This window comes from Aotus nancymaae, unplaced genomic scaffold (genome assembly GCF_030222135.1).
Source record: "Aotus nancymaae isolate 86718 unplaced genomic scaffold, 86718_ANA_hifiasm-v0.15.2.pri h1tg000155l, whole genome shotgun sequence".
NCBI lineage: Eukaryota > Metazoa > Chordata > Mammalia > Primates > Aotidae > Aotus > Aotus nancymaae.
Window position 1 is genome coordinate 5,235,561 of NW_026988570.1, and position 15,685 is coordinate 5,251,245.

General features: G+C 41.6%; 1 pseudogene; it reads left to right on the top strand.

The window, feature by feature from the left end:
- Positions 1-12,439: 12,439 nt before the first annotated feature.
- Positions 12,440-14,785, top strand: LOC105732237 (nucleolin-like; annotated as a pseudogene).
- The last annotated feature ends 900 nt before the right edge of the window (positions 14,786-15,685 follow it).

Here is a 15,685-nt window from a genome sequence, read left to right on the forward strand (position 1 = left end):
TTCTTTTGTTTATCCTCAGAACTTGACAAACTTTGGGAGGCAGTTTGGAACTTTATAAATGCCAACTGAATGGACTAAATGGAGAGAAATGAATGGAAAAAGATGCACGTCACACTGTCTCTCCAAACTTTTCCCTTAATTCATCTTGTTCATAAACACAAGGATGTTATAACACTGTCTGGTGCATGGTAGCAATTCAATGCTTAGTGGATGGCAGAAAACATTCTAGTAGTTATCCCAGATGCTGGCATTGTAGCCTTCTATAGGATCAAAAGTAGCATTAGTACATTTATCTTTTTGCATGGGCAGAGACCCTACTTTAGCAAGGATGAAATTCAACACAACAATATACTCTTAAAAAGTGAAAACATGGAGTTTGTTCAGGCCAGTTATTCTGGAAAATCACCTATTCTGGGGAAAAAAGGGAGAAAAAGAGGAGTAACTAGCCAGATCAAGTAGTATAATGTCATATTGGTTACTGGCTATTGAGGACTTGAAATGCTAGCCATCTGAATGCAAAATACTTCGTTAATAATTCTACTATTGATTACATGTTAAGGTTTTAATATTTTTGATATATTTAGTTAAAGGAAATACTTTATTCAAGGTAATTTCACCTTTTACGTTACTTATTTCAATGTTGCTGTATAAAACTTTAAAAATACATATGTAGCTCCCATTATATTTCTATAGAATAGTGCTTATCTAGGAGCTAGAAAACATACTTTTGCTACTATGCTAGCTATTTCTGTCTTTGGTAGAAAAGCTTTGGAATTATGCATTCTTCTTTATTCAAAAGCCTTATTCTATTAACTTTTCCAATTGAATTCAACCAAAATGTTCTCATTCAAAACAGTGCCATCTACTGAGAGAAAACAGTAATAGCTTGGAAAGAAACCACTATTTGAGTCCTGGCATGGGAATTTCTCTCCTGCTTATATTTACAACTAAACAAAAATGCAGCAAACCCACAGGAAGATTATTGTATCAGCTGCTACATTTCAATCTCTGATGGTTCCAATACATTCATCTGACTTCTTTTTATGTCTCTTTATTTTAAATAGCACAGGACAGCAGAAGGCATGGCTAGTCCTCAGCTCAGACCATCTGGGCAGGTGCATGCCTGATTGATGATGAAGGGAGAGATGGCAGTCCCAAGCATTTTCTGTAAGAGGCATCATTTCTTTTTTTTTTTATTGCATTTTAGGTTTTGGGGTACATGTGAAGAACATGCAAGATTGTTGCATAGATGCACACGTGGCAGTGTAATTTGCTGCCTTCCTCCCCTTCACCTATATGTGGCATTTCTCCCCATGCTATCCCTCCCCAATCTCCCACCCCCCACTGTCCCTCTCCTATTTCCCCGCAACAGACCCCAGTGTGTAGTGCTCCCCTCCCTGTGTCCATGTGTTCCCATTGTTCAACACCCGCCTATGAGTGAGAACATGCGGTGTTTGATTTTGTGTTCCTGTGTCAGTTTGCTGAGAATGATGGTTTCCAGGTTCATCCATGTCCCTACAAAGGACGAAGAGGCATCATTTCTTAGTTGTGCATTCTCTGTCCTGAGCAGATCCTCTTTTGGTACATTATAGTGCTTGGAGCCTGCCTCTCTGGCTTAAGATAATTTTTAACAGTTCCAAGTGAAGTCTCCAAACCAATTTTTACTCTTGAACACATTCTAAACATCTTAAACCTTAGTTGCAATTTCTTAATGACCCCTTTGGAGCCTTTTCCCATAGCACATTTGCAGCATCTGCCCTGGGGGACAGAGGAATAGGGAGCAAGATGGTCCCCTGATAGAGATATTTTGAGACTACCCACCTTCCTCCTCAAGCACATTCAAAACAATACTCAAAACAGAAGAGAGTCAACATCATGCTTTGGAAATATATTTTCAAAAATTGCATCAGCTTTTAATTTGTTAGTGGCAAAACACTTTCCATGGACATTATCACATATCTTTTTTTAGTTTTTGAGACTGACTCTGGCTCTGTCACCAGGCTGGAGTGCAGTGGAGGCAATCTTGCTTCACTGCAACCTCCGCCTCCTGGATTCATGCGATTCTCCTGCCTCAGCCTACGGAGTAGCTGGGACTAACAGGCGCGCACCACCACACCCAGTTAATTTTTGTATTAGAGGAGGTTCACCACATTGGCCAGGATGGTCTCGATCTCTTGACTTCATGATCTGCCCTCCTCAGCCTCTCAAAGTGCTGGGATTACAGGTGTGAGCCACTGCACCTGGCCAGTATTGCATATCTAAAAAGAGAATTAGTAGTTAAGAACAATCAGCTTGATTGGTCTTATTAATCAAAAATTAATGCTAGTCATCTTGCCTAATTATATATGTATGTGTGCAAACATGGCTGTGCATACACACATACACACACACCTCTTTCCACTCCCATCAACATGAAGCATTCACTCTGTGAAATGGGATTACAAATGATTTTGCTAATTTCCCTCTTTATGGTTTTCTACATTTTCTAAATTTTCCACAGTTAATGTGATTAACATGTATTATGTTAGCAATTTTAAAAATCAAAAAAATATAATGGAAGAAAGAGAAGAAAGAAAAAGCAGAAGGAAGAAGTTGGGAGAGAAGAATGAGAGAGAGGTAGAGCAGCAGCAGACAGGGGAACAGATACAAAGAGGAAGAGAGGAAAAGAGAGAGAGCACACTCAGTGAACTGCTAGCTCAAGCCTACACCCGTCAGAATGGGAAGTCAGTCATCCTGAAAGCCCTTCTCTCAGACAGCTTAGAGGACGCATTTAGGAAAATTCTATAATGCACTTACATGCCATGCATCTGCTCTCTTACATCATCACTAAAGATATTCTCCCCAGGAGGAATGGAGAGCAGTTTATGCAGAAAGGGTCATTCTTTTTCTTTTTTATATTATACTTTAAGTTCTGGGATACAGGTGCAGAATGTACAGGTTTGATAACATAGGTATACATGTGCCATGGTGGTTTGCTGCATCCATCACCCCATCATCCACATTAGGTATTTCTCCTAATGTTACCCCTATCCCCCATCCCCTGCTATCCCTACCCTAGCCCCCTACCTCCTGACAGGCCCTAGTGTGTGATGGTCCCCTCCCTTTGTCCAAGTGATCTCATTGTTTAACACCCACTTATGAGTGAACATGTGGTGTTTGGTTTTCTGTTCTTGTGTCAGTTTGCTGAGAATGATGGCTTCATTCATGTGCCTGCAAAGGCATGAACTCATTCTTTTTTATGGATGCATAGTATTCCATGATATATATGTGCCACATTTTCCTTGTCCAGTCTATCATTGATGGGCATTTGGGTTGGTTCCAAGTCTTTGCTATTGTGAACAGTGCCACAATAAACATATATGTGCATGTATCTTTATAATAGAATGATTTATAATCCTTTGGATATATACCCAGTGATGGGATTGCTGGGTCAAATGGTATTTTTATTTCTAGATCCTTAAGGAATCACCACACTGTCTTCCACAATGTTTGAACTAATTTACACTCCCACCAACAGTGTAAAAGCATTCCTGACTCGGATCCAAGATGGCCAATTAGGAGGAAGTCGGGATTGCAGCTCCAAGAGAAGGCACAGAGGGTGAGTGGACGCCACATTTCCAGACGATTTTTTACTGCCCACAGACCAGGAGATTCACAGGAGGAGGAGCCCCACGGGTCACCAGTGACGCTGGTTTGAGCGGCGAGGCCGCTTGGCCTACGCCCTGGGGTGGGGAGCAGCAGCTCGTTGTACAGAGCGAGAGCGACTGAGTCCCCTCTGAGCCAGCAAGGGGAGCTGAAGCAGGGATTCAAGCCAGGAGACTCCCGGGCAAGGGCGCACCACGAATCTCAGAGCCACTGCTTTGGCTGATGCAGCGGCTCACAGGGCAGCGGATTTTTACTGCCCACAGACCAGGAGATTCACAGGTGGAGGAGCTCCACGGGTTGCCAGCGCCGCTGGTTGGACTGGCAAGGCCGCTCGGCCTGCACCTGGGGCAGGGAGGAGCAGCTCCTTGTGCAGAGTGAGCGAGACTGGATCCCCTCTGGGCCAGCAAGGGGAGCTGAGGCAGGGAGTCAAGCCAAGAGATTCCTGGGCAAAGAGGGTGCCACTGGAAACACGGCTGAACCCGGGACGGTCCAGCTCTGTGGAGGAGGGGCGTCCCCCACCGGGAAACACCCTGCAGTTCCCAGGGCAATTTGCCATAACCAAGACAACCCGCCACTACAGAGACTCCATCACTACAGGGGCGGGCCAGCATAGCAGAAGCAGTTCTAACTACACCCATATAAACAGGACTGCAGGGAAGTTCACATGGAAGCTGGGCGGAGCCCACAGCAGCTCAGCAAAGCCTCTGCAGGCTGAGTGTGACTAGGCTGCCACCTTGTGGGCAGGGAAAACAATTGCAAGCCAGCAGAAAATCATAAAGCCCTAACTCCTCGGGACAGAACACCTGGGGGGGAAGAAAAGGGGGTTTATGAGTTAAGCTACTGCAGGCTTAAAATTACCAAAATCAGAAAGACAGCAACTACAAAGTCGATAGGTGGATAAATCCACAAAGATGGGAAGAAACCAGCGCAAAAAGGATGAAAACACCCAAAATCAGAATACCTCTCCTCCTACAAGGCAGCACAACTCCTCACCAGCAAGGGAACAAGACTGGATGGAGAATGAGTGTGATGAAATGACAGAATCAGCTTTCAGAAAGTGGATAATAAGAAACTTCCGTGAGCTAAAAGAACATCTTCTAACCCAATGCAAAGAAACTAAGAAACTTGAAAAAAGACTTGACGAAATGTTAAGGAGAATGGACAACTTAGAGAGGAATATGAGCGAATTGATAGAGCTGAAAAACACAACACGAGAACTTCGTGAAGCATGCACAAGTTTCAACAGCCGAATTGACCAAGCAGAAGAAAGGATATCAGAGGTCAAAGATCAACTCAATGAAATAAAATGAGAAGGCAAGATTAGAGAAAACAGGGTAAAAAGAAATGAACAGAGTCAACAAGAAATATGGGACTATGTGAAAAGACCTAATCTACGTTTGATAGGTGTACCTGAATGTGACGAAGAGAATACATCCAAGCTGGAAAATACTCTTCAGGATATTATCCAGGAAAACTTCCCCAACCTAGCAAGGCAGGCCAATATTCAAGTCCAGGAAATACAGAGAACACCACAAAGATATTCCTCTAGAAGAGCAACCCCAAGGCACATAATCATCAGATTCACCAGGGTTGAAACGAAGGAGAAAATACTAAGGGCAGCCAGAGAGAAAGGTCGGGTTACCCACAAAGGGAAGCCCATCAGACTCACAGCAGATCTCTCAGCAGAAACCCTACAGGCCAGAAGGGAGTGGGGGGCCGATATTCAACATCCTTAAAGAAAAGAACTTTCAACCCAGAATTTCATATCCAGCCAAACTAAGCTTCATAAGTGAAGGAAAAATAAAATCCTTTGAGAACAAGCAAGTACTCAGAGATTTCATCACCACCAGACCAGCTTTACAAGAGCTCCTGAAGGAGGCACTACACATAGAAAAGAACAACCAGTACCAGCCACTCCAAAAATGCACGAAATGGTAAAGAGCATCAACACAATGAAGAATCTGCATCAACCAATGGGAAAAACAGCCACCTAGCACCAAAATGACAGGATCAAATTCACACATAACAATATTAACCCTAAATGTAAACGGACTAAATGCCCCAATCAAAAGACACAGATTGGCAAATTGGATAAAAAGCCAAAACCCATCAGTGTGCTGTATCCAGGAAACCCACCTCACATGCAAGGATACACAAAGGCTCAAAATAAAGGGATGGAGGAAGATTTACCAAGCAAATGGAGAGCAAAAAAAAGCAGGAGTTGCAATTCTCATCTCTGATAAAATAGACTTTAAAGCAACAAAGATCAAAAGAGACAAAGAAGGACATTACATAATGGTAAAAGGATCAATGCAACAAGAAGAGCTAACGATCCTAAATATATATGCACCTAATACAGGAGCACCCAGATACATAAGGCAAGTTCTTAAAGACTTACAAAGAGACCTAGACTCCCACACAATAATAGTGGGAGACTTCAACACACCATTATCAATATTAGACAGATCAACGAGACAGAAAATTAACAAGGATATCCAGGACTTGAACTCAGACCTGGAACAAGCAAACCTAATAGACATTTACAGAACTCTCCACCCCAAATCCACGGAATATACATTCTTCTCAGCACCACATCACACCTACTCTAAAATTGACCACATAATTGGAAGTAAATCACTCCTCAGCAAATGCAAAAGAACGGAAACCATAACAAACAGTCTCTCAGACCACAGTGCAATCAAGTTAGAACTCAGAATTCAGAAGCCAACCCAGAACCGTGCAGCCTCATGGAAAATGAACAACTTTCTCCTGAATGTTGACTGGATAAACACTGAAATGAAGGCAGAAATAAAGACATTCTTCGAAACCAACGAGAACGAAGGCACCACATACCAGAATCTCTGGGACACATTTAAAGCAGTTTCTAGAGGAAAATATATAGCAATAAGTGCCCACATGAGAAAAAAGGAGAGATCTAAAATTGACACCCTATCGTCAAAACTGAAAGAGCTAGAGGAGCAAGATCAAAAAAATTCAAAACCTAGCAGAAGACAAGAAATAACTAAGATCAAAGCAGAATTGAAGGAGATAGAGACACAAAAAACCCTTCAAAAAATCAATAAATCCAGGAGCTGGTTTTTTGAAAAGATCAACAAAATAGACCACTAGCCAGACTAATAAAAAAGAAAACAGAGAACAACCAAATAGATGCAATAAAAAACGATAAAGGGGATATCACCACAGATTGCACAGAAATTCAAACCATCATCAGAGACTATTACAAACAACTCTATGCACATAAACTAGAAAACCTGGCAGAAATGGATAAATTCCTGGACAGTTGCCTCCTCCCAAGCCTAAACCAGGAAGAAGTGAAAACCCTGAATAGACCAATAACAAGGTCTGAAGTCGAGGCAGCAATTAAGAGCCTACCACCCAAAAAAAGCCCAGGTCCAGATGGGTTCACAGCCGAATTCTACCAGACATACAAAGAGGAACTGGTACCATTCCTACTGAAACTATTCCAAATAATCCAAAAAGAGGGAATCCTTCCCAAATCATTTTATGAGACCAACATCATCCTAATACCAAAACCCGGCAGAGACTCAACAAGAAAAGAAAACTACAGGCAAATATCCATGATGAACATAGATGCAAAAATCTTCAATAAAATACTGGCGAGCCGATTGCAACAGCACATCAAAAAGCTTATCCACCATGATCAAGTAGGATTCATCCCGGGGATGCAAGGCTGGTTCAATATATGCAAGTCTATAAATGTAATTCACCACATGAACAGAACCAAAGACAAAAACCACATGTGATTATCTCGATGCAGAGAAGGCCTTCGACAAAATTCAACAGCCCTTTATGCTAAAAACTATCAATAAACTAGGTATCGACGGAACGTACCTCAAAATAATAAAAGCTATTTATGACAAATCGACAGCCAATATCATACTGAATGGGCAAAAACTGGAAGCATTCCCTTTGAAATCTGGCACTAGACAAGGATGCCCTCTCTCACCACTCCTATTCAATATAGTACTGGAAGTTCTAGCCAGAGCAATCAGACAAGAAAAAGAAATAAAGGGTATTCAATTAGGAAAGGAGGAAGTCAAATTGTCTCTATTTGCAGACGACATGATTGTATATCTAGAAGACCCCATCATCTCAGCCCCGAATCTCCTGAAACTGATAAGCAACTTCAGCAAAGTCTCAGGATACAAAATCAATGTGCAAAAATCACAAGCATTCCTATACACCAATAACAGACTTAAAGAGAGACAAATCAAGAACGAACAGCCATTCACAATTGCTACAAAGAGAATAAAATACCTAAGAATACAGCTAACAAGGAACGTAAAGGACCTCTTCAAGGAGAACTACAAATCACTGCTCAACGAAATAAGAGAGGACACAAACAGATGGAGAAACATTCCATGTTCATGGTTAGGAAGAATTAATATCATGAAAATGGCCATACTGCCCAAAGTAATCTACAGATTCAACGCTATCCCCATCAAGCTACCAATGACCTTCTTCACAGAACTGGAAAAAGCCACCTTAAACTTCATATGGAACCAAAAGAGAGCCCGCATAGCCAAGTCAATTCTAAGCAAAAAGAACAAAGCAGGAGGCATCACACTACTGGACATCAAACTCTACTACAAGGCTACAGTAATCAAAACAGCATGGTACTGGTACCAAAACAGAGATATAGACCAATGGAACAGAACAGAGGTGTCAGAGGCGACACAACATATCTACAACCACCCGATCTTTGACAAACCTGATAAAAACAAGCAATGGGGAAAGGATTCCCTGTTCAATAAGTGGTGTTGGGAAAACTGGCTAGCCATATGCAGAAAGCAGAAATTCGACCCCTTCCTGACACCTTACACTAAAATTGACTCCAGATGGATTAAAGACCTAAACATAAGACCTAACACCATAAAAATACTAGAAGGAAACCTAGGCAAAACCATTCAGGACATAGGCATAGGCAAGGACTTTATGACCAAAACACCAAAAGCAATGGCAACAAAAGCCAAAATAGACAAATGGGACCTAATCAAACTCCACAGTTTCTGCACAGCAAAAGAAACAGTCAATAGAGTGAATCGGCAACCAACAGAATGGGAAAAAATTTTTGCAGCCTACCCGTCTGACAAAGGGCTGATATCCAGAATTTACAACGAGCTAAAAAAGATATACAAGAAAAAAACAAACAAGCCCATTCAAAAATGGGCAAAGGATATGAACAGATACTTTACAAAAGAAGACATACATGAGGCCAACAAACATATGAAAAAATACTCATCATCACTGGTCATTAGAGAAATGCAAATCAAAACTACATTGAGATACCATCTCACGCCAGTTAGAATGGCGATCATTAAAAAAACTGGAGACAACAGATGCTGGAGAGGATGTGGAGACATAGGAACACTTTTACACTGTTGGTGGGAGTGTAAATTAGTTCAACCACTGTGGAAAACAGTGTGGTGATTCCTCAAGGACCTAGACATAGAAATTCCATTTGACCCAGCAATCCCATTACTGGGCATGTATCCAAAGGATTATAAATCGTTCTACTACAAGGACACATGCACACGAATGTTCATTGCAGCACAGTTTACAATAGCAAAGTCCTGGAACCAACCCAAATGCCCATCGATGATAGACTGGACAGGAAAAATGTGGCACATATACACCATGGAATATTATGCAGCCATAAAAAACGAGGAGTTTGCGTCCTTTGTAGGGACATGGATGAACCTGGAAACCATCATTCTCAGCAAACTGACACAAGAACACAAAATCAAACACCACATGTTCTCACTCATAGGCGGGTGTTGAACAAGGAGAACACATGGACACAGGGAGGGGAGCACTATACACGGGGGTCTGTTGGGAGGGAGTGGAGGGGACAGCGGGGGGGTGGGGAGTTGGGGAGGGATAGCATGGGGAGAAATGCCAGATATAGGTGAAGGGGAGGGAGGCAGCAAATCACACTGCCACGTATGCACCTATGCAACAACCTTGCAGGTTTTTCACATGTACCCCAAAACCTAAAATGCAACAAAAAAAAAGTGAAAAAAAATATAATAATAATAATAAAGAAAAAAGGCAATAATTTAGGTTTCATGATGGCAAAAAAAAAAAAAAGCAGGCCGGGCGCGGTGGCTCAAGCCTGTAATCCCAGCACTTTGGGAGGCCGAGGCGGGTGGATCACGAGGTCAAGAGATCGAGACCATCCTGGTCAACATGGTGAAACCCCGTCTCTACTAATACAAAAAAAAAAAAAAAAAAAAAAAAAAAAAGCATTCCTATTTCTCCATATTCTCTCCTGCATCTGTTGTCTCCTGATTTTTTAATAATAAATTGGCACGAGATGGTATCTCAATGTGGTTTTGATTTTCATTTCTCTAATGACCAGTGATGATGAGCATTTTTTCATATGTTTGTTGGCTGCATAAATGTCTTCTTTTGAGAAGCGTCTGTTCATATACTTTGCCCACTTTTTGATGGAGTTGTTTATTTTTCTTTATACTCATTCAAAACAAAGGCTGTTTAGTTGCTTCTACTATTACCAAACATAAGGTCTAGCCAGAAGTTCTTTTTCTCTTTGGCATTGATTTTAATGCTGCTTCTCCAGCTCAGCCTTCAAATGCTCAAAGATAATAATTTTTTTAAAGACAACCACAAAATTAATATCCAAGCTCTGCATGGTTTCTTTCTACAAGGAGACTCATAGGGATGCTTGTATGGTCAATGAAAATCAATACTTTCAAGAGTGATATTGACCTACTAACTAATGAACAGCATTTCTAGGAGAAAGCAGGGTGCTCTCAAAATTCAAGCTGCATGCAAGTGTGTCAGGCATTTTAAAATGCACTTAATGTTAGAATCTTTACCATGCACCATGACCTGCTTCCTGTGGACTAGCTACATCAGTATAAAAGACAAATTTACATCCCAAGGAATGACCAGTGACAGTCTCTCCAAACCCAGGATCAGACCTGTGGACTGAGCACCAGTTTATGCTGATTGATGGCCTTTTGTCACTCTGCCTTAGAGGTTGTGACCATTTGAGAGTTCAAAATGGATGAAGTCAAACAGAACAGGCACTCCTGTTCAATGAAGCAGAAAGACAGGACCAAGAAGCCAACAATTCTGTCAAAAAAGAAAATGTTCTGCCCAGAATAATCTGTCAGGGTTTCAAAACTTCTGACACTTTTCATATCCAATGCATACAAAAATATCTATGATGAATGCAGACAAAACAACTGATCATGTTTCTTTTACATTAGTACATAAAACTTTAAAAAATAAATAATCTATGCAGTCTTTCAACTCAGTAATTACAATTGCAGATAATTATACTTTGAAGTATTTATTATAATTTTTTTCTAAAATTAAGTGGCCTGATAGACTGCTGCTTACAATTTTTTAAAATAGGAAATTAGTTATAAATTATAACTAGTTAAAATAATGTAACACTATGAAATCATTAAAGATAACATTGGAGAATATATACAAATAATATAATAATGAAAAAAGATTTCCAAATTGATATCAATGTTATGTTACGTATATGTATCAATATATGCAAGATGTAAAGATTTCATAACATATAGACATAAATAGAAATATATATATAATATACATACATCAAGAAAAAAATTTTCCACACCCTGAAGTGTGCACACCCAGCTTTGGAAAAGACTGACTTAGAGCACAGGGATATTCAGTGGTAGGAAGTTAAGCCTGCTTTCCATCTTATTTTATACCAGGTGGCAACATAATCCAGCTAGAGCAAAACACTTGGTAAGATGCTCAGTTCACAATTCTTTGTGCCTCACAGCAGCATTTGAGAGAGAAAGGGACACAATCCTATTTCCTCAGAGTTATCCAGCTAATGGGAAGCTGGATTATTAGCTGAGCTTGAGAGTTTGTAAAGTAAAACATTAGAAAGCTAAATTTAAGTGTATAAACATTCTCCCACACTCAGTCTTTGTATTCAAGACAGAGATACTAGATAACCTACACTCTGAGGCAATTGGTTCCTGATAGCAAACAGCAGTTGCCATTTTTGAGTGCCTCTTAAGTAACAAATCATGGGCTCTATAACTTAGGTGTATAGACTAATTCTCACTACACCTCTGCAAGTCATATTCATCTCACTTTCTGCAGAAAGAAGGTTGAAGTGAAATGTTATAAGGTCATTATTTTGTCCAAAACATATTCATGAATCTCTACCAGTTGATAATCCTTACTCTTCTTATTTATTATTTCAAAAAGTAATATCAAGAAAGTAATAAACTGTGTCCGTTCACAACCAGTATAAATCCAAGCAGAGATTGATTTGATGACCAACTTTCCATCACACAGAAATAAACAGGGAGTCAAACTGGAATTGAGCTTTCTGTTCCCTCTGGACCATTAGTCACACATTCTACCAAATAATTATTGATGGAATCAGAAACTTGGTATTATCCTTCTTAGAAGAGTCTCAGTATTCAGTCACATTCTCTATTTCTTCACTTGAAAAGGCCAGAACATTAGAAGACTATATAGTTCTGAGACAGAGTCACTGAGGGCGAGGAGGGGGTGCTGGGCCCTGGGGTAGGGAGATTAGGCCAAACTCTTGCGACACGTACGAGCTGGAACCCTACTCCTGACACACATGCCCTGGAGCACCACCTGCCACGTGGGCCGTGCCTGGAACCCAACTCCTGACACACATGCCCTGGAGCGCCACCTGCCACGTGGGCCGTGCCGTGAGGGTCCTGGAATCTCCAGAAGGACCGGTGCCTTGGGGTGGGAAATGGCAGCATCGGCCCTAGTCGGGGGGCCCGGCTGTACTCGGGAAGTCTCCGCCCCGGCCTGGCAAGCCGACACGTGGTGCGCCTCAGAGGTGGCTCTGCCGCGTGCTTTTTGCGCCTTGTTTTGGGCACGTGGTGGCCTACCAGGTACCCCCACGTGGCTGTGCTGCCTCTTTTAGGGGCGGGGTTGTCTTGCTGCTAAAGGAATAACGTTCATAAGAAAACCAAGGCAGGAAAAAATTAAGGTGACCCCAAGAAAATGGCCCCTCCTCCAAAAGAGGTAGAAGAAGATAGTGAAGATGAGGAAATGTCAGAAGATGTAGAAGGTGATAGCAGTGGAGAAGAGGTTGTCATATCTCAGAAGAAAGGCCAGAAGGCTGCTGCAACCCTACCAAAGAAAGTGGTAGTTTCCTCAACAAAAAAGGCTGCAGTTGCCACACCAGCGAAGAAAGCAGCTGTCACTCCAAGCAAAAAGGCAGCAGCAACACCCGTCGAGAAGACAGTTACACCAGCCAAATCAGTCGCCACACCTGGCAAGAAGGGAGCCACACCAGGCAAAGCATTGGTAGCAACTCCTGGTAAGAAGAGTGCTGCCATCCCAGTCAAGGGGGCAAAGAATGGCAAGAATGCCAAGAAGGAAGACAGTGATGAAGAGGAGGAAGAGAACAATGAGAAGGAGGAGGATGACGAGGATGAGGATGAGGATGAATTTGAACCAACAGTGGGGAAAGCAGCAGTTGCTGCCTCTACCTCAGAGGATGAGGACGATGAAGATGATGAAGATGATGAGGATGATGAGGATGATGAAGATGACGACTCTGAAGAGGAAGCTATGGAGACTATGCCAGCCAAAGGAAAGACAGCTGCAAAAGCTGTTCCTGTGAAAGCCAAGAACGTAGCTGAGGATAAAGATGAAGAAGAGAATGATGAGGATGAGGATGAGGATGAAGATAATGATGACGAAGATGATGAGGATGAAGATGACAATGATGAAGATGATAAGAAAGAGGAGGAAGAAGATGAGTAAGAGCCTGTCAAAGAAGCACCTGGAAAACGAAAGAAGAAAATGACCAAACAGAAAGCAGCTCCTGAAGCCAAGAAACAGAAAGTGGAAAGCACAGAACCGACCACAGCTTTCAATCTTTTTGTTGGAAACCTAAACTTTAACAAATCTGCTCCTGAATTAAAAACTGGTATCAGCGATGTTTTTGCTAAACATGAGCTTGCTGTTGTGGATGTCAGAATTCGTATGACTAAGAAATTTGGTTATGTGGATTTTGAATCTGCTGAAGACCTAGAAAAAGCCTTGGAACTTACTGGTTTGAAAGTCTTGGCAATGAAATTAAACTAGAGAAACCAAAAGGAAAAGACAGTAAGAAAGAGCGAGATGCGAGAACACTTTTGGCTAAAAATCTCCCTTACAAAGTCACTCAGGATGAATTTAAAAAAGTGTTTGAAGATGCTGCAGAGATCAGATTAGTCAGCAAGGATGGGAAAAGTTAAGGGATTGCTTGTATTGAATTTAAGACAGAAGCTGATGCAGAGAAAACCTTTGAAGAAAAGCAGGGAATGGAGATCAATGGGCGATCTATTTCCCTGTATTATACTGGAGAGAAAGGTGAAAATCAAGACTATAGAGGTGGAAAGAATAACACTTGTAGTGTTGAATCAAAAACTCGGTTTTAAGCAACCTCTCCTACAGTGCAACAGAAGAAACTCTTCCGGAAGTACTTGAGAAAGCAACTTTTATCAAAGCACCCCAGAACCATACTGGCAAATCTAAATGGTATGCATTTATAGAGTTTGCTTCATTTGAAGATGCTAAAGAAGCTTTAAATTCCTATAATAAAAGGGAAATTGAGGGCAGAGTCATCAGGCTGGAGTTGCAAGGACCCAGGGGGTCACCTAATGCCAGAAGCCAGCCATCCAAATCTCTGTTTGTCAAAGGCCTGTCTGAGGATACCACTGAAGAGACATTAAAGGGGTCATTTGATGGCTCTGTTCTGGCAAGGATAGTCACTGACTGGGAAACTGGGTCCTCCAAAGGGTTTGACTTTGTAAACTTCAACAGTGAGGAGGATGCCAAAGCTGCCAAGGAGGCCATGGAAGATGGTGAAGTTGATGGAAATGAAGTTACCTTGGACTGTGCCAAACCTAAGGGTGAAGGTGGCTTCAGGGGTCACGGTGGAGGCAGAGGTGGCTTTGGAAGACGAGGTGGTGGTAGAGGAGGCCAAGGAGGATTTGGTGGTAGAGGCTGGGGAGGCTTTGGAGGGTGAGGCTGCTTCCGAGAAGGCAGAGGAGGAGGAGGTGACCATAAGCCACAAGGAAAGAAGATGAAGTTTGAATAGCTTCTGTCCCTCTGCTTTCCTTTTCTATTTGAAAGAAAGGACTCTGGGGTTTTTACTGTTACCTGATCAATGCCAGAGCCTTCTGAGGACATTCTAGGACAGTGTACAGTCCTGTGGTCTCCTTGGAAATTCGTATAGGTAACATTTCAAGGGCAATATTTTATGGTTTTGACTAGATATTCACATAAACTTTTTAAAGAGTTGAGTAATAGAGCTAACCCTTATCTATAAGTTTTGAATTTATATTGCTTCATCCTATGTACAAAACCATTTTTTCCTACAAACAAGCAAACAAACCAAAAGACTATATGGTTCTTGGACAAATGTTGTGAAAATCATTACACACTGGAGCCAAAGACAAAACACAGAAAAACACAAGACACTAAGAGTGTGTGCAAGGCACTGTGAAAGGCAATGCAGGGATTGCAAATGGCCCACAGAGACCAGCCTTCTACTTGCTGGCCCTATATCCTTAGAAAGGCTTTTCCTCTTTCTGTGACTTGTTTTCTCGTATAGAGGAAATAATCACACATAATTTAGCAGAGATATCAGGTTTAAAGAAATGAAGAAACAGCAGCATACAGAAGTTAAGGGAGTGCTCTGGAGACAAATATCTTGAACTTCTATCCTGAGCAGTGCTCCCTAGCCCTGTTATCCTGGGTTACTTAACCTCATCCTCCTGTTTATGTTCCTTCATCTATAAAGTGGGCAATGACCTTACTCATCTTTAAGGTTTCATTGAGGATTACATGAGTAGACACATGAAAACTCTTCCTGCAGTGCCTACCACATTGCTAATGTTCAGTAAATGTCAGCTATAATGATATTGATGATGATGAAGATAAAGACCCTGAGAAAGAACAAGAATAATGACTATCATGTGAAAAGTGGTCAGAAGTC